Below are 27,440 nucleotides of genomic sequence, written 5' to 3'. Positions count from 1 at the left end.
GCCATGAACCAGATGTTAGACATCTACTCTGCAGCTGTTGAAATGCCCTTAGTGGGCAAGGGAGCCACTCTTGGTGGTCCTGGAAAAGAGGCAAGAAATAGCCAAAATACTATGCTTATCCCTAGGGAGTTTTTTCTTGGCAAAAGGGTCTGCTTCATTAGAAATTCCTGTCAAAAAGAAGCAAAAATTGAAGACCTATTTCTTCTCCAGTCCCTGTCACTTTAGGCGGAAGCAATTTATTGGGCTTAGCTCAGGGTTTAATTTAGGCTCTTGACCTTTCCAGTTCTGCTGTTTCTGGTAATATAAAAATAATTACTTCATTTTCTCAAGAGGTTCAAGATTTCGAACTACAAAATAATTATGAAAGGACGATTCTATTTTGCCTCCTCAGGTTTCTGATTCTGAGAAGGGTGTGGCTTTGGCTAGTCCATTTGAAGGATTCTCTTTCACTAAGACTATTTTCGGAATGAATCGGTAGGAGCATAATGGTATTCCACAGTCCCTGAAGAAGTATTATGCTTTATTACAATAAGAATTTCCAGAGTCTATGTTTTCAGACATTAGAGGATATTTTGCCACAGCCTGAAACTTGTGTGACAGCCAGACTGCTGCCCCCTAGAAGGCAGATAGACTGTATAAAGTTCCTCAGTCTTGTATAAGTTTTTATACACTCATCCCTGATCAAACACAGCTTCAATTACTTTAGTGAATCCAGCTGCTGCTAAACATTTGGTTAATATCAATCAGGGATGTAGCAAGCAAATTCCATGTTGCACTCCCAAGCTCTTAGTGCTATCCACCAGGACACCTATCACTTAAAAATGGACAAATCTCAAAATGCTGCCGTCAAGTACTTAATCAATATAAGTAACATTTTCAGCTGTTCACCCTAAAACTATTAAAAATATTGTTTTTGGATTAGCAATATTACACCTGTTGGTAAAGGCATTGATTTAGACAGTTGTAAACATAATATGCCATGAAAACAGCCATGTTGATATGATACTCAGAATAAAGTGTACTCAGCAGAGTACAGAGTATGCCTGGCTACATCCTTTTTTCAGACACCTTTATTCAGTAATCACTTGTAACATAGGCAAATTTATATTAATATAAAAGTAATCAAACTACATCAACATAAACATTATACTTCAATTCCAGTTGCTTTCTCTTTGTTACTATATTCACTACTTCTAGTATAGTTGGTTTAGATTTTGATTTCCATTTTCTAGTAATTGCTTTTTTGGCAGCCAGCCTTATTTGACACAGCAAGGCCCTACCATATCTAGACAATTTCAATTCTATATCATAGCTCAGAAAAATCATCTCCCTTGTCAGACCAATCTGCCCACCCAGCATCTCTGATAGTGCATCCTGTAGGGAATCCTGAAAGTCCACCAACTCACCACACTTCCAGATAATATCTTCCCAATTACTTTTTTCTTCCCCTTCACATGTCCAACATTTACTGTCTGCCTGAGGAAAAATTCTCTGGAGTCTACTTGGGGTATAAAAATGTCTATGTAAACACTCCAGGCAAAAATCCTAAATCTTTTAGATTTTGTTGCATATTTGGGAGACATAACATACTGAATTGCTTATCCAATTTCTCTTCCCAATCCTGTCTAACCTCCTCTGATTGATTCCTATAGTTATCATGCAATACTTTATATGCTCTATTAATTATTCCTTTTTTAATAGCAGCTTCTGTTATATATTCTATTAAAAACTCTATCACTGCTGGTCTTTCAATTAGGATCCCTCCCGCCATTTCCTTCTCTTTGCCTATACTTTGATATCAATCCCTGATAGGGAAGACCATCTCTAACCTGCAGTCCAAATAAATTATTGATGTCTTCCCATTCTATCATATTTACCTCTATAGTTATTTGCTCCCAATACCTTGGTTCCTTTGCCAATTTTCTCCAATAAATTCTGTCCCCCTCTTGCCTAATCTCCTTTCTCCATTCCCGTGTTGGTTTAGTTCTTAGAATACTTTCTGCTACATTATGGATAAAATATTCTGCATGATTATTATTCTTATTAAAGGCCTGCATCCAAAATCACAGTCTCTCCTTGTTTCTTTAACTTCCCACATGTTTCATCATCATCCTTTTCCACTTTGAATGATAGTTTTCTGCTTGTGCTATGTATAGTAGTCTTAACTGTGTAGCTCTGAAATAGCCCTTCAAATTGGGTAATCTCAAGCCACCCTGTTCTACTGGAAGCCCCTCCCAGATAAAGTCCTTCAGCTCTTTTGTAAATTGCTACCCACAACTTCTCCTCTGGTTGATAAAAATATGCTGACCTAATAAGACTAAAGGGACTAAAAACATTGGTATCTTACAATCCATATCCATATAAAAAACTTCCATTTTCTCAGTTTTTGTATTATCTTTTTAGTCTCTTCCCACATATCTTTAGCTGCCACACTAGCATAATTTTTAATCCATACTCCTAAATATTTAATTTTACCATGTCCTCATAAGTATGGGTAATCCTGAACCAGTTTATGTGTGGGTACATAATTTACTGCTATTGCCTTTGTTTTAGCTTCATTAATTTTGTTTCCCAAAAAGATATGAAACTGACTCAAAATGTTTCACAACACTGTAATGTCTTTTTCTGGTTTTGTTAGGTACAAAATAATATCATCTGGAAATAAATCCAGCTTTTCTTGAATTTCTGAGCCCCTTATTTTATTTTCCAATGGTTCTAAATATAATGCAAATAATAAAGGGGAAAGAGGACACCCCTTCCCGGTTACTCTGCCGAAATTTATCAGAGAGGACTCCATCTACTTTAATTTTTGACTCCAATCCCTTCAGGAAATGCAAATGCTTCCACAGCCCTGCTGATAAAGTCCCGGCTTACTCTGTCAAATGCTTTCTCTACATCAAAACCCACCAACAACAATTGTATTTTCTTACATTCTGCTTCCCTCTGAATTATCAATGGTCTGTTAATATTGTCAAATGTTTTGCCTCCCCGCCACAAAACCACACTGATCCATATCTATCAGTTTTGGCATTGTTTTTGCTATTCTTGTAACCATTATAGACATGAACACTTTATAATCATGGTTTAGAAGTGAAATAGGCCTGTATGAAGCTGGATCTGATGGATCCTTACCCTCTTTAGGTATTACAACTACTGGTGTTACTTCTCCTCCTCTTAAAATATTGTTAAACAAAACCTTTCAGATCTTTATCAGTTTTATTTCCTTCTAGCTTCCAAACTTCCACAGAAATACCATCTATTCCTTGGGAATTTCCTGTAGATTGGTTATACATCACAATTTTTATCTCATCTCTTCCTATCCTAAGTGCTAGTAACTGAACCTCATCTACCTCTAACCATGGCACATTTCATTCCTCCATAAACATTCCATTTGTTTCTTTTCTTGATTTTCATATTTCTCTGCTTTATACAGACTCTCATAGAATTTTTTAAATATTTCTAATACCGCTACAGGATCTCGTTACTTTCTTTGTTATAGGCTCCCTATGTTTGGTGGCAGCCCTTTCTACTTTCTGTTGTGAGTCATTGTGCTAAATGTTTTTGTGTTACAGTGTTATTATCAAAAAAACAGTTGTATAACAGCAATCTTTCTAAACTCATGCATATTATTGAGGTATTCATTTATTTTCTGCCTAGCATTCTAAGTTGTTCCTCTTCTTGTTCTGAGAGATTTTCCCCTATTTTGCAATACTTTAACATTTGTCAGTCTCTGTAAATAATTCTTGGTACTTCTTAACCATAGCTCCCTTTCTTTTATTTCCACCCTATTTTTAAACTCCATCTTAATTTTATCCCACTTCCTAGCTATATTTTCAGAAGAAATTTCTATCCTCTCTAATAGCTCCTGAATAATCTCCACTACCCATTCCTTCAATTCCTCTCTTTACAACAGATAGGTGGGAAAGAGCAAATGTCTTGTGTTTATTTCATTACCCTGTGTTTTTATTAAAAAAAAAAAAAAAAAGCATTCCGCAGTGGTGCAGCGGTAGCGTTGTTGCCTCGCAGCAAGAGGTTCTCCCATTCGATTCCTGGCTGGAGCGTGGGGAGTGCCTTCTGTGTGGAGTCTGCATGTCCTCCCCATGGTTGGGTGGGTGTTCAAAAGAAATGCGTAAATGGGCGTGCCTTCGTTGAAGGTTGAACGTCGAGCTGGCACCTTGCCATTCATGAAAATCTACTGCCAATCATTAGCAGACCGGAGTTCCACTGTGGCGACCCCTAACTGGGAAAAGCCGAAAGACAACAACAACCCTGTGTTTTTATTTTGACTATTATTGATGCATGATCTGAAAGTTATTTGGTGGGCATCAAGACCTTCAATTAAATGCACATGTTCCTGTGAAATGTAAATTCTGTCTAGCCTAGCCCAGTTTTTATATCTTGGGGAATAATATGTAAATTCATTCTGAACTCCTATTACTGAATTCACATCTTCCTTGCCAAATATTTTCATAAATGTCTTCAAAAATCTACCCTCCTTTGTTGCATTTTCCCTTCTGGGCCCCCGAGATGCATCTTCACTGCTGCAAATCAAGATCCAGTCCCCACCGAGAAGTAATTTTCCTTGCTGAAAACTGATTATTTCTCTCAGAATTTTCTTAAGCTACATTACAGCAGTTTTAGGTGGAATGTAAATATATGCCAGTGTAATCCTCCTCCCTTGCCAGTAGCCCCCTAGTAAAACAAATCTACCGTTATCTTTTTTTTATCCTCTTCTATCACTATTGGAGCTCCTCTAGCAATTAATATAAGTATGCCTCTTTTCCTTTGTCCCAGGTATTCAACTGAATAACCATCCTGAAAACCTTTCTTTATCAATTCACATTCCGTTCTTTCTAAGTGTGTCTCATGGAACATAGCTATTTGCACTGTACATTTTTAATATAGTTCACTACTCTTTCTTGTTTGTATTTATCTGAGAAGCCATTTACATTTAAAGACATTAAAGAAAGCATCATTGTAATAAAAAGTTATTATTCCCACCTTTTGTTAAATGTCTAGCTCCAGCTTTTGTGTTACATGCATACACTGTTTGACATGTTGAACTTTTATACACTTGTTTCTTGTCATATACATTTGAGCCTATATCACAGCTTATAAAAAAATTTGTTTTACTTAAAGCCTCAAACCAAAAAAGAATCAGACCCACAATAGCCCCCTAAAACCTATTAACGTAATACTAACACACAAAACTACGCACAACTTAAAAAAATGAAGTTTTACCCTCCTAACAGGAGCAAAAGTCCCAAACTGACAGCCACACTTACAGACCTGAGTTAACCTAAAATAAAGGTCATCCATGCTAAGATGTGTGGTGCAGCTTGTGCTTCTACTAAGTGCTAATTGGTATTATCTTTTTAGCTCTCCCAGCTGGGAAAACCCCTGATTATTTTCAGAGAACATTAACTAACTTGGGAAAGCCCCTGAATACTTTCAGAGAGCATTATCTACATTGGGAAAACCCTGAATGCTTTCAGATAACATGATTTCCTAGCAAATTTCTCTTTTCTTTTTTTCCTCAGCTAATCACTCTCCACCAGACTGTAGACAGTTTCTCTTTATCAGATTGTTTCCATGGAAACATGAAGATCAGCTGCAGAATTGTTACTGAGCACACATGTATTTGCTAGAAAAAAATCATTATAACATTCAATGTTCTTTTTCATTTACTTGCTCTCTCCTAAAACTTGTTACTAAATCTAAGGTCTTTAATCTAGTCATTTCCCATGCAAGAATGAAAAAAAATAGTTTTATTTTATCATGGCTTTTATTATACATTGCAGTGCCTAAATTTCTTAAAACTGAACAAGAAGAGAGTGAGAAAAGGGAGAAAAAAAGAACATCAGCGCTTGTTTACAATTCCCATTACCCTTAAAATAACTGAAAAAAAAACTTTACTTTATAGCATGTAAAGAAAACCACATGCCACAAAACTGGTACTATTTAAGATAATAAATCTTTACTTGCAGTTAACTTTCTCCCTCTTCTTGCCCTCCCAAAGCATTTTTCTGAACATTAATGCATGAAGTAGGGCATATGCTTTAGAGTCCCCCATAAGTCCAACAAAATCTGAAAAAATGCCAATATTTCCAGATTTTCTTGTTTTGTCATATTTCACAAATTTAATTATTGCACTGTAATCCAACATTAAGTTGCTAGTTTTGTTACTGTTCATCTCCAGTATCTTGTCTCTTCTTCATTTCCAACGTACTCTCCATTCTTCTAGTCAACTCGCATACTCACTTCCTTCTCTCCAACATTTTCTGTTGAAAATTTTGAAAAGGTTTCATAGGTACAGTCCCTCTGTGGTCTTTATTACCAGAAGAACAAACAGCAGAATATCATTCTGTTTCACAGGTTCCTTTTTGTTAGACAAACTTTTGTATTTCCTCCTTAGCATGTACTTCAGAAATGATTTTGTCCCTCCAGGGAAGAATACCTTGAAGACAGTTAGGTTTGAATCTCACACCTACATCTTGGCATTCACTGAATAGTGGAATACATTTGCTCATATTCTGTCTGGTGTACAATGAGTAATCATTCTCCACAAACACTCTGCTGTCTCCCACTTTTAGTACTTTGTCGGTCTGCCACATTTTTGTCAGAATCAACTCCTTCTGCTGGTAGGATTGCATCTTTATTATTAAAGGTCTAGGTTGCTTTCTCATAGCCAGGTTTGGAGCATGGACATGATGTGTCTTTTCAACTAACAACTCCTGCTTTTGAATACCAGTCCAGTTGGTTATTTGTGCATTCATAAAAATTAATGTATCTGTTCCTTCCCACTTCGCTGGTATAGCTGAAAATCTCAGGTTTTCCCTACGTGCACTGTCCTCTAATTCTATTATTTTTTTAAACATCTCTTCCTGAGCAGTCTCATATTCAGTCCAGCCTTTTCTTTATTTTGCCCACTGATTTTTGCAGCTTTATTCTCTTATCTGAATATCTGTTTAAAGCTTTTTCCAAACTTTTGTTGTTTGTATTGATATACTCCATCAGAGTGTCTGGCTACACCATTGATACCAATCTTTGTTCTGACAAGGATGGGAAACCTTTTGATATATTTTGGTAAAAGTGAGTTCTGCAACGCTTGTTTTTAGAATTCTCAACTGTCAAATTGGTGTTAAAGTTTATGTTTTCTTCCTTTTGAGGATATGGGTAATATGGCATCTGTCTCCTCTTCTCAGAAGAAATCTGCCTTTGCTTCTGTGTCTCAGGGGTGAATGAAGCAGTCCATACTTCTCAATTAGGAGAGAGGGTTCTCCTTCTTGAATGTTTCTGGTGCCAACAAAAGAAGATTTTGAGAGACTAGTTCTGGGTCTTTCCTTTCTGAATCTGTTTGTTATGGTGTCCTCGTTCAAAATGTTATCTCTTCACAATTTGTTACCTCTTATTCCCCATCTGAGTTTTCTAGTGACCTTACATTTAAAAGATGCACACCATTACATTCCTATAGATCCAGATTTCAGAAATTTCTTAAGGTTTTGTATGTCTGGATCACATTGTTGTTTCTCTGCACTAGCCTTTGGTCTACTCACTACTCTAAGGGTATTGACAAAGTACCTAGCTCCTGTGTTAGCCTACTGCAGACTCCAGGTATTCATGTTGTTCCTTATTTAGATGACTTACTTATCTTTTCAGTGTCTTTTTCAATATGCAGGGAATTTCTGTCCTGGGTAAGTGGTCTCCTACACAGACTGAGGTTCCAGGAGAAGATACAAAAGTCTTAACCAACTCCTTCTCACAGAGCTGTCTTCCTGGGTTGTTTCATGGCCACCTCGGTTCAAAGAATTTTTCCTCTACTGGAAAAAGTATAGCTGTATATAGATCTATTAATGAGGTTTTACACTCAGACTACTTTCTCAGCCAGATAATTTCTCAGGATTCTGGGTCTCATGACTTCAATGATTCTCATAATCCCTTTTGCAAGACTCCACTTAAGAAAAATCCAGTGTACCTGAAATTTGTATGGTCCCAGTATCAAAATCCCCTCACATTTCAGATTCCAGATTTGAGGTTTGTGAAAAGGGAGATTTGTTGGTGGAGACAACAAATTTGTCAGAATTCAGGTGTCCCATTCTCCCTTCTAGCTCCTTCCCAGTCAGTCACAGGGGACACCTTAGACTTTGTTTTGGGACTACTATCTATGGGGACAAAAGTGCAGGGTCTTTGAAATAGAAAAGACAGTCTTAAAACACTTAAACATAAAATGAATATTAGTTCCTATAAATATTCTCAACTCTCAATCATATATGTTCCCCGAGACCTCTAAAAGTGTCTACAGACAACACCACAGTGAGCACGGGGGAACCAGATCCTCTGTGCAGACTTGACATTGTAGGCCTCTACAAACACCTTAAATATTGTCAGAGCAAAACATGTCAGACAAGCCAAGCAGGGCCAGGATAGACATCCATGAATGGAAACTGAAACAGAGAGTCTTCCAAGAACTACCTTAGCTGTGAGGAACACCTCAATTAGATCTTTCTGCCATCACCCACAGCAATCAATTGGCAAAATTCTGCTCCAAGACTCCATGTAAGAAACCCTGGAAGACAGATACTTTTTCTTAGACTGGAATGTTCCTGTATGCTTTTCTGCCCTTTCCATTAATATTCAAGATCATTCTGAAGATTCAGGACTCTGCAAAGATCACTGTGGTGACTCCCTTCTGGCCCAGGCAACCATGGTTCTTTTGGAAATGGCTAGAAGCAACTGCAGCAAGCTTGCTCACAGGAGGCAAGGAGTGTTTTATGCATCATGACCCAAACAAATGCCACTGCCTGCCTGGATAATAGAAAAGAGACAAGAAAAACTGCTACTACAACATCATATATTAGTAAAAGGAAATATTTTTAGTTGGTTCCAAGGAAAAGAACTAGTACCCATTCAGGGCTAGTGTTTCTCTGACTTTGCATTATCTGCTTGGGTTACTATCATTTGACCTATCTTACTTTCCGTCAAGGTTCATATATAGCTATTTCAACATGTTTGCCTGTGGATCCCCCTCTTTTAATGCAAACTCATGTGAAATTTGTTTTGAAAGGGGGAATGCATACCAAGCCTCCTAGGAAACAGGTGGCCCCTCCCTGGGATATACATTTTTTGTTATAAAAACTAAATTGCTCCATTTGAACAAGCTCATCATGTTTACATGAGGTTCTTAACATGGACAAATGTGTTATTTATTGCTCTGAATTCCGCAAAAAGAGCATCTGAGTTGCAAGGCCTTATGCTGGGTCAACTTTATTTCATTTTCCACAAAGATAAGGTTTCCTTAAGAACTAATCCTTTTTTATGCCTAAAGTATATCCAAGTTTACTTTAAGCCAAGCTATTCATCTCTCCATCTTCTTTCCAGAAGCTATAAATGGGGGAGAAAGGATGCTTCATACCTTGGATGTCCACAAACAACTTGGATACTACCTTGTCAGAACAAAATCTTTCAGGAACTGTAATCAGTTGACTTCTTGTGAAGGAAAGAAGAAATAACCTGTGTCAAAAATGAAAGTTATGTACCATAACAATAGCTTCTTATTGTCTGCTTCCATTCTTCCTCAATAGATGAGTTATTAGAATCATCTAGGATCCAACTACAGCCTCTTTCAGACTTTGGATCCAAGGTTCAGGCTCCTTCCCTTACCCATAATCCCCTTTTAGTTAGTAAATTACCTCAGATCAAGTTTGCCCATACCTTGGAATAAACAGTATAATCATAATAGTCTCAGTAGTTTGAAAAAACTGTGTTCGGGCAAAATGCCAATCAAAATGCAGACTCCAATATAAATGTACAAACTTTACTATCAACCCAGTTAAAGATTTTTTTAAACAGATATAATGATTCAGACTAATTAATACAGGGAGTTTATTCCACACACATACCATATAATTTGATAGAGACTTTGCTCTAGCAATAGTTGTACATCTTCCAATTTTAAATGAATAGTTACACCCCTTGTAACTTGAATAGAATCTGTAAGCTCAATGTTTAGTAATAATCAGAGCTCCTCATTCAGAAAAAACACATCACAGATACAGTAACAAGCCCTGACCCAGATCTTGAAGAGTACATAGCCAAGCCATATGAACCATCCGTCACTCCAGAAACAAAGGAAAATGATAACTGGATAACTAGAAGGGGAAAGGTGGGAAGGAAGTTGAGGAAGGATGAAAACAGACAACATGGATCTATCATTATGGTAAATAGATAACTTTCATAACTAACATTGTGTCTTTTGTCCATTCCTCAACAGATGGAATGGAGTTCCCAGCTATCATAAACCTTGAGACATCTCATGGAAGAATATTCTGGAGGATTACTTAGGGAGACTTACAGGAAACAGTGTGAAGTTTCAATATTCTTAAAAAGTAACTTCCATCAAAAACTGTAGCTACAGGTTTGAAAGGGCCAGCAGTATAATGGTAATATCACTAGAAGGAACAGAATCTCCAAAGGGACATCACAGTAGAAAGGTACCCCTTAAAAAGGCCTTGGAAAATCTCATGGAAGCAATGGGAGATTGTTTTTCATCAATGTGAAAGCTGGAAATAGCAGACAATTGGACCTTGACAGTAGAGTAGCTAGAGCCATTGTGAAAAAAAGAAGCCAGAAAGTCTAAGGTAACTGGTAGAGGTGTTGAAAAGGGATCCACATTTTTACTGGAAGCCCATATTGAACTTTTTATCCGTTTACTCTTGTAAATCGTCCTGGTAGAAGATTTCTGTCTGGAGGTTAGGCAGATAGGTTCACTGCTAACTTTACCCCCACCCCCACCCCCTAAAGGGCCCATATCTATACATGAAGAATGCAGAGTCCCTGTAATCACAACTACGCAGGTAAAAGCTGCACTCTCTAAAGCCAAAAACACAGCATCCATGGGACTGGACAACATCCCAGGCTGCATTTTACACGAACTTCAGAACGAACTGGCTCCCCCCTTAAGGACCATGTTCAATAATAGCCCCACATCAGGCTTTGTGCCCACTGAATGGCGCACAGCAACAGTTATCCCACTCTACAAAGGAGGAGCCACCAGTGATCCTGGGAGCTATCGCCCTATTTGCCTGACGAGCCTGGTCTGCAAGGCCATGGAACGTATCATCACAGAACTCATTAACAAAGACATTGGTAACCTCCAAACTCTGGATCCCACCCAGTTCAGGTTTATGAAAGGCAGATCATGCTTCCTGAACCTGATTGACTTCTTTGGGGCAGTCACCAAATCCGTAGATGAGGGTAAGGTGGTTCATACAGCCCATCTTGACCTCGCCAAGGCTTTCAACACCATCCCTATTCTGGAATTATAGCTAAACCCATTAAACTAGGTATAAATCCCTACGTCACAAGATGGGTTGCCAACTGGCTCTCTGACAGAACCCACACTGTAAAAGTTGCAGACTCCAAATCTGACCTCAAAGCAGTGACAAGTGGAATAGCACAGGTTTCCATACTGGGACCTCTCCTGTTTGGTATCTACTTCTCTGAAGTACAGGCTAAAACAGAAGGCCTCTGGCTAATGAAGTTCACAGATGACTGCAAACTACTAGGAGCCATAGTCAAGTCCCCAAATGATGTGGACATCCTACAGAAGGGCCTCACTGAGACAGATGCCTGGTGTTAGAGCCATGGCCTCAAGCTCAATGCCAAAAAGTGCAGTGTCATCCCCTTTGGTAAAAACTCTGTACCCATGAACTACCACATAGGCAGCAATCTAACACCGAATGTGTGATGAGACCTTGGGACCCAGGTGGACAGTAGTCTTTCCTTTGATAGTCACATTGCCACAGTAGTCAGGAAGTCTTTCTACGTGGCACATCTCATCATAAAAGGGTTCTCATCCAGGAAAAAAGAGGTCATTGTTCCTCTCTACTCAACACTCATTAGACCCATTATAGAGTACAATGCCCCTTTTGGAATGTATCTCACAAGACATCTGCAGCAGCTGGAAACGCCACAGAAGTACCCCACAAAGGGGATTACTGGCCTCAAACAAATGCCCTAGACTGACCATCTCAAAAAACTCCAGCTTTACTCCGTAGCATATCGCCTACTCTGAGGTGATCTCTGCCTAACATATAAAGCTATGTCAAACCCAGAGCTGTTGGACATGCTACACCTAAAGAAATCCCAGTCCCTCTGAACTACATGCTCTAGGGACCTAAACCTTGTCACCACAATAAACAGGACATGCTGGAGGGATAGATTCCTGTCCTAGAAACTTCCCATACTCTGGAACAGGATACCCATTTATGTCAAGCAAAGTTCTTCATTAGCACTCTTCAAGAAAAATCTTGAGTGGATGGAAATAAGAAATACACCCCGGGGATCACTTCTGTGTTTCTGCTTGACAGTGGCACAGGAAAATAACTTTCTTGGGTGGTGTAAGCCATGGAACCTTGTTGGCTAGGCTTACATAGGCCCTTGGGCTGATAGCCTAGTACCTACCTATGAACCTATGGAGGGTAAACCAGGTGAGACGAGAGGAAGGGAAACCACACCTGTTGAGGCCAGAAGGGAGCTATGAGCTCTTTTGACTTGTTCCATGTTGCGTTCTGCACAAACCTTGGGATGAGAGGACTAGAAAGATAGACATAATGGAGATAGGGGCCAAGTGTTGGTCAGAGCATCCCTTGGGGACTTTCCCTCTTGGGAGATTAGGGCAAAGTACCTACTGCATTTAGCGTTGAAGGGAAAAGCAAAGAGGTCACAGCAAAGTCAGCCCCAACAGTTGAAAAGCTGATCAACCACTGCTGGACTGAAGAACCACGCATGAAAAAGAAGGCAAGACCTATTTAATCTGTCTACTAGAATAGTGGACTTCCCCAATATGTGCATTATCAGAAAGTGGTGAGAAGATATTGCCCATTTCCAAACTCTTATGGCTTCTCAATATAACAGTTAAAAATGTGTCCCCCTTGCTTGCTGATGTACCAGACTACTGACATATTTGTGTCTAGATAGAGATCACACTCCTGGGAAGGGAGTCCTGGAATGCCTGTAGTGCTAGCAGAACTCCTATCATCTCCAGGATGTTGATGTGAAGACTAGTACCTGAAGGTGATCATGTGCCTTGGAAGTCTTCCCCAAAATGTACCCTCTCCCCAGTTGAGAAATGTTTGTGGGTTCTGGGGAGATGGAAGAAGAAATAATTGACTCTAATATACAACTTGAGATTCTAGTCATCATTGAATATGAGTTTTGCAACTTTTCATGAGGGACGCTGGAAAATGCATGGGCTGACAACTCATTAACCACTGAATTGATACAGTCCACTGGAGCACCCACATATGAAATATGGCTGGGGGACTAAGGTAATGGCAGCTGACATCAAGCCGAGAAGATGCAAAATCAACCTTGCTGGTGGCTTCTGATGAGAGAATACTGCTACTGCTGGTTGCTGAAGACTGGTAATCCTGGATTCCAGTAGCACTCTATCCAGATGTAATCCAATTAATTTTATGGCTTGAACTGTTTGCAGCCTGGACTTGGCCATGTTGACATTTATAACCAGTCATGAGCAAAGCTAGAGCAAGGAGTCCCTGGCTTGAAGATGAATATTCCTGGTGAGAGGGTGGTTATTAGCCAGTTATTCAAGTATGGGAACACTTGGAATCCCAACAGCCTGAGATGGACAGCAATCACTGCCATACATTTGGTGAACACTAGCGGGGTTGTGGTGAGACCAAATGGCAGGGCTCTGAACTAGAAGTGACAAGCTCCTAGATGGAAGTGGAGAAATTTCCTGGAGCATCTTTCCATCTTTATGTGGTAGCTTCCATCCCGAAAGTCTATTGAGCTCATCAAATCATCCTTCCTCAATAACAGTAGGATGGACTGTACTGTGACCATCCAGAATTTCATCTGTTTCATTTACTGGTTCAAATGACTAAGGTCCAAAATTAGCCTCAAGTCCCCGTTTTTGGTGGGACCTCTTGGATTACTCATTTGTCTAGCAGCTTTCTTGTCTCTATAGCTGCTGCCTTTTACTAAGAGGGTGGTACATCGGGGAGTTTCTTTGAGCAAGAGGGATAAGATGGAAAAGGAATTATGTAACCTCTGTTTATAATCCTCTGCACCCCAGCATCTCAAGTGATGGATGTCCAGCCCATGGGGTGCAGGGATAAGTGTCCCCAACTGTCTCTAGAATGTGACAGTCAGGCAACTGTTCAGCAGCTCTGAAAAGGCCTATCAAACAAAAAACCCTGAAAGGCTTGGTTCTGTGGACCTCCTTTGCCACAGGGGTGATGTCCATTATCATTGCTCCCCTCCCTGCCATGGGGGTGTCTATCACCAGAAGTGTTGGGAGCAAAACCGTGGAATTTGCAGAACCACAGTTTTTTTCCCTCCGTTCTGGTTTCTAGAGAAAGTCCATTGGAGGGGTAGAAATATGAATCCCTATGGAAGACAAGGATTTATAGCCTTAATCACTTCTGGAGAGCATCTTTTTTATTCTAGGTCCACAAAGACTGGAACCATTGGTGGTAGGGGGCATTGATAAAAGATGTTTTAATGTGGTTGGCAAAGGTGCATCCAGGCATGCTAACAGTTATGCCAGTGTCCTCTGCTCTCTACATGCTCTCCGAAGCATATGAAATAATGCACATTAACATGTTCAATAGGGATTGAAAGTTGGTTGACTATGTGTCGACAGATTTCTTCACCACAGATAGGGACCCAGAGAGGGATTTCTAAAGCTACTTGGTCAAAGCTGTCTGGAAACGTTACATGAGCCAAATAATTCAGATCACTGAAGCATAAATCTACTTCCCAAATCTGTCCAATGCCCTGCACTCCTTGTTAGGGAGATATATATCCTACTCATGCTGAAGGAGTTTCAGGTCGAAGTAGAGCAAAACACTATGAAAATCTTGAAGCGGCACCACAGCTGAGGCTTATGAAAAATGGCAACTGGAATGTTAAAAAATTAACTTTATTCCAAAAAATAAAAAAGGCCTAAGTACAATGATAAGCGCTTTCAGAAAATTTTGCCTTCATCAGATCATAGTGTACAGCGGTCCCCATTGGGTAAAATAATAGTGAATAGCCACTCATTTTAATGACACACCTACAAGAATTAAATCAAAAATACCAGATATAAAACCAGGAAGTGTGATTACACAACACACATCTAGCCAATCCTGAGATAAGGAAAGGTTTCCAGCCTATTAATCATAACCAATAGTGAAAGAATCTAGACAAAACATAATTCCTGGTTGGAGGCAGCATGTCATAAAAATCAAAAATATAAAATAGTCAATAAAAATCTGTAATCGTATTATAACAAGGGGTTGATTCTTATTTGTTCAGATCCTATTTATGCTGCAACATTCATGACCATAGTTTGATGAACAATGAAAATATTGGATCTTCTTGGTTCATATTTAAGTTAATAAAATTTTGGTTAAACGGTATCTAAAAACATAAAGCATATATTGCTGCTTACTCGGCAATGGATACATGCATTATACCTGGTTAAAAGATCATTAACAGGACAAAAAAGGACTATCTCACTTCATAGTAATACAAAAGATGCTATTTAAAATAAGACATCAATATTAGGGCGAGCAAAAAAAAAAAAGTGAAACCTACGAATTATAAATAAAATAATAAAACTAATCAACAAAGGTTGAACTATCACCTTGGTGTACTGAAAACAACATCAATGGCATCAGATTAAAATAAATGTGACTGTACAGAAGTACTTTAGACAAATATTTATAAAAAATATGGCTGTCAAGCTGGAATGCTCGAAAACCAGTGGTTCAATATAGATGTCCCATCTATGAAAAGACAAGTTATAAATGTAGCCTCACAATGCTGACATTCAATAAGCAGTGTAACAAGTTTTTTGCATACGGATACGTGAGTATTTATATCCACCCACTTTCGCGCCTGCGGCCAAAGAAGATAAATATCTAATCTATCTTAAGACATAGAGTTAAAAAGGAAAACCATCCATATTCGCGGATACGGCCAATCAAAATGAAATAATAAATGTAATAGCCAATTCATAAAGAGCCAATCAGCTTTCTACTAGTCTCTAGTGAACAAATCAATGGATCAGCCAATGAAAGAGGGAAATAGACAAGGAAAGCCAATCATGAATCTCAAAGCAAGAGTCGTCCGCATTCGTGGCTACGGCCAATCAAAATAATTTATTGAATGTGGTGGACAATCCACAAGGGGCCAATAGATTTTTAGCTAGATTTCAGTTAACAAATCAATAGCTTGGCCAATAGGCAAGGAAAATAAAGAAAAAGAGCCAATCACCGGGATTATGTAAATAATGGGCAAAAACTTATGTCGTGTGTTGGAACATATTCAAATACACATAGGTATAAAATAACATTGCATATAATTAACAGTTGCACTAATGTCCACCCATATACCCTAAGAGAAAGTACATGAATAGAGGATCCTAACCAGTATTGTATGATGCACATTAAGGTTATTCAAAATTAATTTTTAATGCTACCTGGCACATGGAAAAAGGTTACTTATAAATACCCATAAATATATAGCTGATCTTAACAGAAATGTAAAAATATAAATAAAGATAGAAAATATATAATAAAATCAAAATACATAATAGTCCATGTTCATGGGTCCAGGTATCGGGGTGTTACAAGCTAGTTTAGTTAGCATGAGGCCTAACTGTGATAGCCAATAGACGTTCGGCTAGTTTCATACAGACAAGTCAATGACTTGTCCAATGAACAATGGAGATAGAAAAAACAAGCCAATCTCAAAGATAGAGAGTTCACGAATGAGTGAACCTATCAACTGCATGGGGTATGTCCAAGAAAATTCCAAATAATTCCAAATAAACTAATTCACTACATAACCAATAGGCATTGCGGAATAGCAAACTTGGCCAATCACATGAATTGAATATAAGATTTCCCAAGGTGTATAATGTTCTCTGAAAGCATTCAGGAGCTTTCCCAAGGTAGTTAACACTCTCTAAAAGCATTCAGGGGTTCTCCCAGCTGGGAGAGCTATAAAGATAAGACAATACCAGTCAGCACTTAGTAGAAGTGCAGGCTGCATCATGCATCTCAGCATGGATAATCTTTCTTTTAGATTAACTCAAATCTGAGAGTGTGGCTGTCAGTTTGGAACTTTTGTTGCTATTAGGAGGGTAAAACTTCAATATTTGAAGGTATACATAGTTTTGTGTGTTAGTATTAAGTTAATAGGTTTTAGGAGTTGTTTATTAATGTTTGTTTTTTACAGGGTTTTCAATATAACAAAAAGTTTTATAATATGTGGCACAGACTCAAATGGATATGACAAGAAACAACTATATAAAAGTTCAACCTGGCAAACAGTGTATGCATGTAACAAAAAAGTGTTGTACATAAAAGGTGGGAATAATAACTTTTTAATAAAATGATACTTTCTGTAATGTCTTTAAATAAAAATGGCCACTCAGATAAACACAAAAAAGAAAGAGTAGTGAACTATACTGAAAAAAACATAAAGTGCAAATAGGTTATGTTACAGGAGACACACTTAGAAAGAACTAAACATGTGAATTTCATAAAGAAAGGCTTCCAGGATGGTAACCATAGGAGATAAATTTGTAACAGTACGACCAACTATTAAATCTATGTCTCCCATCCCTAATTCACCACTAGGTGGCAGCATACACCCACTACAGTGAAACGCACGCTTGTACATGCTTGCCATTTTTGCTACTATACTTTATTTTAGTTTTAAATCTAACACTTTAATTTACAGAGATATACTTGCTCTGCCCTATACCACAGAATCTGGTTAAATCCCACTGCAGTCTTAGGCTTTCCCCTCTGAACTGCTTCAAGTAATTACCCTCTGACTATAGCACCGTCCCAACTAGAGAGTTCCAGTAATTAATTTTTTTTTTTGCTTGTTCTGTGGACTACTCACTCCTTCTTGGTTCATCCCTCCCCTTTCCCCTCTTCCCGTACTATTCTTCCCTTTACCTCCATATCTCGTCCCCACAGGTGAACTTCCTCCCCTGAATTTATTTCCCAGCGGTGCTATCTGCGGCATAATTTTTAAAAAGTAAAAGAAAAGGAGATAGCGTGTCCTCAATCCCTGAAACACTCCTGTGGTTAGGCTGCTCGTCTCACTTCCTGGTAGGCCTGGAATCAGCTATTTATCAGACTTATATATGTAGTTAATAACTCATTTGTTAACTACAACAACTGATGCCATTGCTTTCATATAATGCTCTAAATTGCTTTACAACTAAGCATATTGTACAACTAGCGACCTTCATTTTACTATGTAGCATACTAGCCGAGATAGCAATGTGCTTTTTGGCTACAATGAAGTAACGCCTGCTAGAGTTTATTCAGACTTGAATTGTTGCTGCATAATCCTATGCTATTTTTTTGTACCAGCTGTTGCGTAAACCCTTCTAAACAGTGCTAACAGATACTGCTCAGGAATGTTTGTTAACTATTGTGGTTAATTACTCAGTGATGTTCAGTGAATAACTGTTGGGTTTTACGTGAAATGTTAACAATAGCTAGTTATTTTCTCTCAGTCCTTCTGCCTTAATGGCTGAAATAACTCACAGAACTCAGCAATCTTGGCATCATCCTTGCATAGCTGAATGCTCTAATACTAGAGCTCATATAGTGCTAACAACCAACGAGCTTCTGTGGCTGAAAAAGAACTGCTTAAAAGTGTATATATCTCTTTAGGTTTTTCATGTGCATGTATTGTTTTAACAACCAATGAACTTCTGCAACTGAAGGAGAATTGCTTTGACTGTATATATGCTGTCTGCCTTTTTGCTTCCTGGCTCTACCCCCTACATACAGCCACTTTTTTTTTTCCCCAGCTTCTGCCTGAGCCCCCTACTAGATCTACCTGTCCTATTTGCCCTATAAACGCTAACCGACCTCTCTCTCTTTACAGCTTGCTTCCCCGGGTGCTCCCTCTCTACAAATTATAAACCAGGAACACCCCCTTGCACAGGAAGACTACCTTGGACTGCCTGCTCTAAAGCGTGTTTGCCCTCAAAACAACAAAACCTAGCATGTATGTAACTTATCTTACACTCGAGAGACTATCTAATGCTAACTGTAACCTACCCTCAGTAAGCATGTTAGCAGCCTACTGCAGCCCATTACCCCCCCAGTTGCTTTTTACCATAATCTCTCCCCAAAAGCTTCTGCTATAATTATGAAATAACCATAGGAGATAAATTTGTAACAGTATGACCAACTATTAAATCTCTGTTTCACATCGCTATTTCACCACTAGGTGCCAGCATACACCCACTACAGTGAAATGCATGCATGTACATGCTTGCCGTTCTTACGACTATACTTTATTTTAGTTTTAAATATAACACTTTAATTTACAGAGATATACTTGTTCTGTCTTATACCACAGAATCTGGTTAAATCCCACTGCAGTCTCAGGCTTTCCTCTCTGAACTGCTTCAAGTATTTACCCTCTGACTATAGCACCCTCCCAACTACAGAGTCCCTGTAACTGATTGTTTTTTTTTTTTTGCTTGTTCTGTGGACTATTCACTCCTTCTTGGCTCATCCCACTCCGTTTGCCCTATGGGCTCACTCCACTCCCCTACCCTGCCCCCAATTCCCTCCCACTCCCACTACCTGTACATTTATACCTAACCAAACCCCTCCATCCAATCACACCCATCCTCCAAAAACCCCACCCATGGCCAGTCACATGTTAACCCCACATGCTTCAATAACGATGACTAATCTCTCCTCACACACATTAATCCTAACCAACCTACTTATCTCCCTCTCCTGTCTAATCTTCCTTACACTCTTCCCTAACACACACGCACCTAACAACCCCCAAGCCACCATCCCCTACCTCCCTTACTTTTAGCCAAATTTCCCCTGAACTCTATCCCTCCAACCCAACCCAACCCATTTTTTCAAACCCATCATACTCCCTACTCCACCCTCCCATCACCCCTCTGAAATTATTAACTCTACAAAAATCCTCCCCCTTCTCAACCCTTCCTCCCTATCTCCCATACACCACCTCAATCAACTCTTCTTTTACATCTCCCTCTCTCTCTCAGGTGACATCTACCTGAACCCTGGACCCAACTCCACCAGAAATCTAAGTAACCACCCTAACAAACCCCTCACCCAAAGCCATCTGACTCACCACAATCAATGCACAAAGCCTCAAAAATAAAATCCCCAACCTACACGCTTGGCTTGCTCACAACCAATCTGACATAACCGCTATCTCTGAGATCTGGCTTAAACCTTCCATCACTGACAGTGAAATCCTCCCTCCTGGCTACCAAATCCTTTGTGATGATAGAACCCAGAAAAAAGGAGGCGGAGTGACTATTATCTACATCTCCACCCATACACTAACTCCATACACCAACCCCATCCCTACCTTTTCCAATGCCAAAATGACAACAGGCTATTTAAAACGTAACAATTTCAAATCTTTATGCATCAGCTCCATTTATATCCCTCCAGGCGATAATACCAAAACATTAGAAGACATAATATCCTGGTTTAGCTCCAATATCAAACTCGAAACCTATATCCTTGGTGATGTGAACATTAACTGGGCCTCTCTGAACTCTGACACCCCATCCTATTCAATCAATCTATACAACTTCACCCAACTTATAAACCTTCTAACCAGGCCAAACAAAGATGGAACCTCTGGTACCATCATAGACTGGATATTGACTACCCATCCCAACCTTGCCTCAAACGCTGGTATTCTACCCGATCCTCTCAACAACCACCTACCTACCTGCCTTCATTGACTGCATATCCTCCCCCCTACGGAAACATCAGCAATATAGCCAAACCCACAACCTACCCTCCTTCAACCCTGAAATATTCTCAGAATGCCTAAAACACACTGACTGGTCACCCTTAAAAACTCTCCCACTAGACAGTGCAGTATCCTATTACAGCAATACATTCCTTACCATTCTAAATCAACAAGCCCCCCTTAGATCCAAATGAATCAAATCAAATCCCTGCCCCTGGCTATCCTATGAAATTAAACATATCATGGATCAACGAGACATAAAATGGAAACAATACCAAAAACAAAACACCACCAGCTCCCTCCAAGAATTTAAACAACTGTGGAACTTAGCCAAGAAATTAATAACTAAAGATTGCAAAACCTACTACAACAAACTCCAATCCATGCACTCATCCAATCCAAAAAATGTTGGAACTCCATTTCCTCCATTCCTCACCCTGGCAATAAAAGCAACCCATGCCCAGACCCTACTCTTACCAGCCTAGAAACTGCCACTAATTTCAACCAATTCTTCATAGATTGCATAGCAAAACTATCCACCTCCTTCTCTAACGTCCCCTCCTGCCCCCTTACCCCCACCAGCAAACCTCCTCCTACCTCCCCCTTTACCCTAAAACCCATCCACACAAACACAATAAAAATACTTCTCCTCAAGCTAAGACCTTGCCGTAACACACCAGACAATCTACCTCCCACCTTCTTCAAGCAATCTGCTGAAACCATAGCCTATCCCTTATCTATTCTCATAAATAGATCAATACAGGAATCATACATCCCAACCATCTGGTGCCAGGCATACATCATCCCACTACACAAAGCCAGTAAAAACATAGTCACAACCAATTTTAGACCCATAGCCATACTTTCTCCTCTCTCAAAAATACTAGAAAAAACTATCCATGCACAAATCATGCAATATTTAACCCTGAACAAACTCCTCTCCCATACCCAACATGGCTTTTGCTCTGACCACAATGCCATCACTGCCCTCCTTTCCTTTATAGAGACCATCAGCCTAGCATGTGACAATGGCAAATACGTATCATCACTATTTTAGACCTCTCAAAAGCATTCGACACCATCTCCAACTCCTTACTCCTATCCCAGCACTCATCCTTATATCTCTTTCCCTCCACCCTTGCCTGGTTCACCGACTACCTATCCAACCCCCAACAAGCTGCCCAATGGAAAAAATCTACCTCTCCTTATCTATCCAAACCCCACCAGCATTCCTCAAGGTCCAGTACTAGGCCCTCTGCTCTTTAACATATTTATCAACAACTTCTACCTCTCCATCCCTGAAGCCTCCATTATCCAATATGCAGATGACTACACCATCATCTCCTCAGCCTCCTCCCTCCTCTGTACTACTATTAAAAACCCAACTTGCCTTTTCCAAAACAGAATCCTGGATGAAATCCAATCACCTTGTCCTAAACGCTACCAAAGCAAAACTAATGATCTTTAACCCCACTAGAAACTCCACTTTAGACAGAAACCTATTCTGCATTATAAGCCAAAATAAAACCCCAATGGAAATATTTCCCACTACCAAACTGCTAGGGATCATTATTGACAAAAACCTAAAGTTTGACTCCCACATATACACAGCTATTAAGAAAACTCATAAAAAATTGGACTCCTATACAGACACAACCCCTATCTCAGTCCCTCCACACGACAAACACTTGCAACTACCTTCCTCCTCCCATCTCTCATGTATGGTGCTCCCCTATTTACCAACCTTCAACTAATCCTACAATCCAAGCTTGAATCCTGCTACCACAAAATTAGCAAATTCGCAACCAACACCAAAAATTCATCTTATCACTGCCACTCTCTACACATCCTCAAAAGGCTAGAACTCCCCAACTACTTCAGATATTTGCAACTTACTACTACCCACAAGCTCATCTTCAAACCGGCTGACTGTCCATAGCCCTAATGCCCTACACACCCTCCCACTCCCTAAGATCCGAGAGCCAAAATCTCCTTCAAGTACACAAACCCTCTCATCTCCCAGGCCAACTGTTACAAGCCTTCACCATAGCTAAACTATGGAACTCGTCTAACCATAATAACTTCAAAATCCACCTATTCTCACACCTGTCCTCCAAATGGGAATGTCTTTCTCATGCTCCTACCGAAAGCACCTCCCCCTATTTTTTTCCAGAATAAAGGATAGATACATGACTACCTAATGTGCATTTTCTTTGCCAGATTTGTTTAAATGTGTATATATTGATTTCCTATTCTACTAAACCTCCCTTGCTTTTGCAATGAATGTTTCTCATGAAAGCCTATAGCATACTATAATGTTTTTATACTAAATACTGCTGTAAATATGTAAACTCTCTTATTATTCCTCATTTGTAATTCATGTTTCTCATGAAATCCTATGGCTTACTTTAATGTTACTTAATGCTTCTAACTCGGAATTCTGTCTATTATCAAATCTCTTTTTCACTATTGATATTAATGTAATGTAATTTCTTGTGGAGCTTTTCTCCTCGGGCCTCCACTGAAAACGGGTCGACATGGCCCAGTGGAGTCTCCCAGTCAACAAATGCAATAAATAAATATTCGGGGGAATACCTGGGACAAAAGAAAAGAGGAGTACTTATATTAATTGCAAGAGGAGCTCCAATAGTGATAAAAAAGATAATGGCAGATTTGTAGTGCTAAGGGACTACTGGCAAGGGAGGAGGATTACACAGACGTGTATTTACATTCCAGTTAAACTACTACAATGGAGCTTAAGAAAATTCTGGGAGAAATAATCAGTTTTCAGCAAGGAATATTAATTATAGGTGGGAACTGGAATTTGATTTGCGGTAGTGAAGATGTGTCTGGGGGCCCAGAAAGGAGAATATAACAAGGGAGGGTATATTTTTGAAAAGATTTATGAAAATATTTGGCATGGAAGATGTAAATTCAGTAATAAGAGTCTGGAGTGAATTTACATATTATTCACCAAGATATAAAGACTGGGCTAGGCTAGACATAATTTACACTTCACAGGAACATGTGCATTTAATTGAAGATCTTGATACTCACCCAATAACTATTTCAGATAATGCGCTAGTAATAGCTAAAATAAAAGCACAGGGTAATGAAATAAAAAAAATGAGACAGTGGCACTTAGCTGTTAAAGAGAGAGGAATTTAAGGAATGGGTAGTGGACATTATACAGGAATTGTTGGAGAGGCTAGAAATTTCTTTTGAAAATATAGCTAAAGAGTGGGATAAAATTAAGGTGGAGTTTAAAAATAGGGTGGAAATAAAAGAAAGGGAGCTATGTCTAAGAAGTAACAAGAATTATTTACAGGGACTGACATGTTAAACTATTGCAGAATAGGGGGAATCTCACAGAACAAGAAAAGGAGGATCAACTGCAGAATGCTAGATAGAAAATAAGGGATTACCTTGATAATATGCACAAGTTTAGAAAGGTTGCTATTAAACAACTGTTTTTTGATAACTCTAGAGCACAAAAACTTTTAGCACAATGGCTCAAGCAACAGAAAGTAGAAAGGGCTGTTGCCAGACTTAGGGAGCCTGAAACAAGGAAAGTACCAAGAGATCCTGTAGAGGTATTAGAAATATTTTGTAAATTCTGCGAAAATCTCTATAAAGCAGAGAAATATGAAACTCAAGTAAAGATACAAATGGAAATGTTTACGAAATAATTAAATATGCCAAAGTTATAGGTAGATAAGGCTTAGACTAATGGTTAGAAAAGGAGAAGATGTGATAAAAATTGTGATGTATAACTAATCTACAGGAAAGTCCCCAGGAATAGATGGTATTCCTGTGGGAAGTTTGGAAGCTAGGAGGAAAAATATTGATAAAGATTTTGAAGGTTTTGTTTAACAGTATTTTAAGAGGAGGAGATGTACCAACATTATGGAAGAAAGCAGTGTTAGCTGTAATACCTAAAGAGGGTAAAGATCCATACAGGCCATTTTAATACTAAACCATGATTATAAAGTGCTCATGTCTATAATGGCTAAAAGAATGGCAAAAGTAATGCCAAAACTGATCGTTTTGTGGAGGGGAGGCAAACATTTGACAACACTGATGATCCAGAGGAAGCAGAATGTAAGAAAATACCATTGTTGTTGGGGCTTGATGCAAGAAAAGCGTTTTACAGAGTAAGATGGGACTTTATGAGCAGGACAATGGAAGTATTTGCATTTCCTGAAAAAAAATATAAGGTTGATTAGGAGGATATATGAGGGATCGGAGGTGAAAATTAAAGTGGGTGAGGTCCTCTCTGATAATTTCTGATTGAGCAGAGGAACCAGGCAGGGGTATCCTCTTTCCCCTTTATTATTTGCATTATATCTAGAATCACTGGCAAAGAAAATAAGGGACTCAGAAATTCAAGGATATAATTGATATGGTAGACAAGAAAAACTGGCTTTCACTGCAGATGATACTATTTTATACCTGCCAAAACCAGAAAGCAACATTACAGTGTTGTGGAACATTCTGAGACAGTTTCATATCTTTTTCAGGATACAAAATTAATGACAATAAAACAAAGGCAACAGTGGTAAAGTATGTACCCACACACAAATTGGTTCAGGAATATCCATATTTAGGGTGACGATAAAATGAAGTATTTAGGAGTATGGATTAAAAATTATTCTAGTGTGGCAGCTAAAGATATGTGGGAAGAGACTGAACAAAAGATAATAGAAAAACTAAGAAAATGGAAGCATTGTTAGATGGATATGGATAATAAGACACAAGCATTTAAAATGTTTTTAGTCCCTTTAGTCGTATACACAGGTCAGGCATATTTTTATCAACCAGAGGAGAAGTTGTGGATAGCAATTAACAAAGAGCTGAAAGACTTTATCTGGGAAGGGAAGATGGCAAGGGTCAAACTGGATAAGCTGATTCTTCCAACAGAATAGAGCAGATTTGGTTTACCCAATTTGCAGGGGTATTTCAGTGGTACACAGTTAAGACTCCTATACATAGCACAAGCAGAAAACTATATTTCACAGTGGAAATGGATGATGATGAAACAGGGGGGAGCTAAAAAACAGAGAGAGACTGGGATTTTGGATGCAGACCTTTAAGGAGAATAGCAATAATCATACAGAATATTATATCCATAAAGTAGCAGAAAATATTCAAAGAACTAAGCCAATACAGGAGTGGAGAAAGGAGATTCTGCTGATAGGAATGACTACAATTAGGGATATAGACAATAGGGAAGAGGGAGCTGGAATTTATTGGAGAAAACTGGCAAAGGAACCAAGGTATCGGGAGCAAATAACTAGCGGGGGAAAGATGACAGAATGGGAAGACACGAAGAATTTATTTGGACTGCAGGCTAGAGACTGCCTTCCCTATCAGGGATTGATATCAGAGTATAGGCAAAGAGAAAGAAATAGGGGGTCCTAAATGAAAGACCAGCAATGGTAGAGTTTTTAGTAGATCTAGAACAGAAGCTGTCATTAAAAAATTAATAATTAGTAGAGCATATAAAATATTGCAAGATAACCATAAGAATAAATCAGAGGAGGTTAGAAAGGACTGGGAAAAGAGATTGGACAAGCAATTCACAAAGAAAAAAATGGAAGGATATATGTATGCCTCCCAAATATGCAACAAAAGCTAGAAGATTTAGGATTTTTACCTGGAAATGTTTACATAAAAATTTCTATACCCCAGGTAGACCCCAGAGAATTTTACCCCAGGCAGACAGCAAATAGAGGTGTGATGGGGAAGGAGGAGGTAACCGGGAACATATTTTCTTGGAGTATGGTGAATTGGCGGACTTAAAGGGTTCCCTGTGGGATGCAATGTCTGAGATGCTGGGGTAGGCAGATTGGTCTAATGAGCGAGATGATTTTTATGATCTATGATACAGAATTGAAATTGGCTAGGCATGTAAGGCCTTGCTGTGTCTAATAATGGTGGCTGCCAAAAGGTAATTACTAGAAAATGGAAATCAAAATCTAAACCAAATATACTAGCAGTACTGAATATAGTAACAAAGATAAAACAACTGGAACTGAAATCTTTAGAAAAGGGTAGGAGCAAACTACATAGGGGAAAAATGAGAATTGTGGAAACAATACATACAAGGGAGTAATGAGGTTTAAAATGGGTCAGGTCTTAAATGAGGTTTGTAATGTCTGACTGAAAAAGACTGGGTAGCTTATAAGTGATGTATAATGCATGCAAGTGGGAGTGTATCAGTATGGTTTGTGATGTAAAATGCTTGCAACTAGGATTGTGTTGTTATGGTTCGTTTCCATTGATATACATGTATGATTGTCTATGTAGTAAATGATGGTTTAATAAAGACGTGTCTTGTTTAAAAAAAAAAAAAAGGCAGGAATTGAAAAATGTATGCAATGTTGCTTAGGTTATATGACATACAGCAATATATGTGAAGTAAAATGTTTGTTAATTATAGTTTGATTACTTTTATATGAATGTATATTTGCCTGTGTCACAAGTGATGATTCAATAAAGGTGTTTGGAAAAAATGGGGAAGCAAGATAGAGTTTTTTTTTTATATCAGACCTTAATAAAGGAGAGGAAGTTAACTAGATGATGAGACAAATAATAGCATAAATAACTCTACTAGATCAAAAGGAGTA

Source organism: Protopterus annectens, chromosome 13.part0 (genome assembly GCF_019279795.1).
Source record: "Protopterus annectens isolate FY-2018-M chromosome 13.part0, PAN1.0, whole genome shotgun sequence".
Taxonomy (NCBI): Eukaryota; Metazoa; Chordata; order Ceratodontiformes; family Protopteridae; genus Protopterus; species Protopterus annectens.
The sequence above is the reverse complement of the archived record's forward strand: the minus strand, read 5'-3'. Positions refer to the sequence as shown.